Source organism: Montipora capricornis, chromosome 3, assembly GCF_036669925.1.
Source record: "Montipora capricornis isolate CH-2021 chromosome 3, ASM3666992v2, whole genome shotgun sequence".
In the NCBI taxonomy this organism is placed as follows: Eukaryota; Metazoa; Cnidaria; class Anthozoa; order Scleractinia; family Acroporidae; genus Montipora; species Montipora capricornis.
The window spans coordinates 63,600,331-63,602,830 of record NC_090885.1 but is presented as its reverse complement, the minus strand read 5'-3'; the positions used below and the strand labels follow the sequence as shown (position 1 = coordinate 63,602,830).

The window sequence follows — 2,500 nt, the reverse complement described above, 5'->3', positions numbered from 1 at the left end:
ATTGGTCTCCTTGCATACGGAACCTGCGCCCGCAGTGCGCGCGGCAGTCAAAACCGTGCTATCCTGTCAATCATTTGCCCCTTCACCGGAAACAGTACATTTCGGTTGTTCGTAAATGACATTGTTGTTGATCTACGCAAGGACGCGGTCAAAGTCTTTATTCGCGAAGTTAACTCAAATAAATATCGATACGGTTTTGCCGTCTTCTTGCACTTGATTCGAAAATACCAGCCTGAATTCGTCTTAGAATAGTTAGAAAAAAGCACAAATAAAAGCCAAAGCACAACAGGTCACGTTCGAATTCTGCTCGCCGACAACCCAAGTTTGTTGACAAAAAAATTGCCAAAAAATGTTTTAAATGGTTTTCTGGCCCTTTATTACTAATGGCGCTCACGTTCATTTTAAATGGAGTATCGGGAAAGAAAAATTGTCAAGCTGATATTTTTTTTCGCGTGAACATACATTTTCAAGTAGCGAAAATTTGTATGCGCACTACAAAACGTTTACTAACCATTGCCCGAAGGAACACCTTTTAGAAGCTGCAAGGAAGCCGCTGATGAATTTTGCACAAAAACCTCGGCCCCTAACACCGGAAAGCCAGACTTGGAAAGTTTTTCAGTGGAAGGCTCGCTTAGGAAGAGTTTCTAGAGCTTGCCCTCCCGCAGGTCGCCAGAAAGGTGCAAACAACCTGGTTCATGTCTGAAAAGAGCAAGATCTAGAAGGGGCAGTCAAAATTGTGTTTCTTTTATTGTGCGAAAATTTATTTTTCCCTCAATCCCAAATAAGAACTTGCTGTGTCTTGCAATTCAACAGTGAATTGCTATTAGGCAAATAAGAGAATCAACATCAACAAAGAGGCACTCCCAGGGGTTTGGGGAAGAAAAGAACATGGCTAATTTAAACTGGGGAACAGAGTAACATACATACATACATACATAATCTTTATTTAGCGTTGATAGAAACACTTAGCTGAAGCTATTTTACAGGTTTTCCACAAAATAATATTAAAGAAAAAAAGAAATATATACATAAAAATGTAAGAATATGAATAAAATATCTAGTATCTAAAATTTCAAAATTTAGGTAACTAAAATTTAATGTTCCTCACTGGTTTTTTTAACAATATCAAAATATTTTAGGGAACAAGGGAAGAAAACCAATTTAAATTTTAGGGATCAAAAAGCTGGGAACAAGTTTGAAAGTAATTTGGGGAACAAGGAAACACAAGCAAATATGTAAAGGGAACAAGGACTCCTCTCCCCAGGAGGGCCTCATCAAATGTTCTGCGTCTATCCAACAGCTCAAACAAGCTATTCCAACAATTTTTGAATGACCAACAAGAAAAGAACACTCTCTTAGAGAAATACATTATTTATAATAACACTTAAGCATGCGAAACAATGCTCAGATGCTTACGAGCACCCTCATGCCCATGTTTGTAAAAAAGCACCATGAAGTATTCCTTGTGGCTGGCTGGTTTAGGCATTGTTTCATCTTTCAACATTGGGCAAAACCAAATCAACTCCATTCTCAGAGGGCACTGGGAAAAGAAGCTAGAAGAAAAAACTGGCCTTGATCCAATTCTCCGAAGGTAATCTTTACAGAATAAGATCATAGAAGGAACACTTTTGAGTGCCAACCTTAAGCCTTTTAAAACAAGCGCAAACAATATTAATAGTCTTTAAATTCACAAAATGTCAAACAGCATATTTTAGTCTCATATTCAATTAGATTTGGCTGCAATGTTCCTTAAAACTATGCAGAACTATTTACCATAAAATGTGGAACATTTCCTGCCTATCTAAATATGCCGCAAAAGGGCTCCAAAAAGCAAACAGTTAAGTTTTTAGATTAAGATACACAATACCTAAAAAATAAATTACTTGATGTGATCAAGACATTGAATGACCAAGCAATAAACAAATGGCAGCAATGTATGTTAGGTTCACAAAGTGGGAAAAAAAATATTCCTCAACTGATGTTTCAATATGCATTTAAATAAATTTTCTATCAACAATTCAAGGGACTGACTTTTCACTGGTATTGATTTACATTTCCATGATAAGTTTGAAAGTGAATCTGGCAACCACAGTGCCGTATGAAATGGGAAATAACTTAAACAAACTCTTTAAACTAACATTTTACAAGGGACACCATGATTGATGCCCTGCGAAGAACAAAGATTAAATTGAAAGAAGAGTTGGTCTGGAGTTTATCCACAATGGACAGTTAGTGGCTGCATTCACCAATGTAGAGAACAAACACATCAAGTTTCTTGTCAAGCAACCAGGTGTTCAAGGAGCTATTCAATTTCCAAAGAACTATGGTAGTGTGCAACAGTACCTGGGTGAATTCGGGTACCTGGTCTGAAACTGAAACTTGTGGAGCCAAACAACTTGTTGAGCTAAGTACTTAAACTGGGTAGATAATTATGTCTACAAATATTGTCTATTCAACCAACAGTTTCTCCTAATTTTGTGTACCATTCACTTAGTGGTTC

General features: G+C 37.0%; 1 protein-coding gene across 1 annotated transcript in view; it reads left to right on the top strand.

Moving 5' to 3' along the window:
- LOC138043686 (putative leucine-rich repeat-containing protein DDB_G0281931) overlaps nt 1-2,500 on the top strand; it is a 17,069-nt gene that overhangs the window by 361 nt on the left and 14,208 nt on the right. The window contains exon 1 of the mRNA XM_068890084.1: nt 1-2,500. This exon is cut by the window's left edge and continues 361 nt beyond it; it is cut by the window's right edge and continues 1,430 nt beyond it. The gene's annotated coding sequence lies outside the window, so the exon portion shown is untranslated.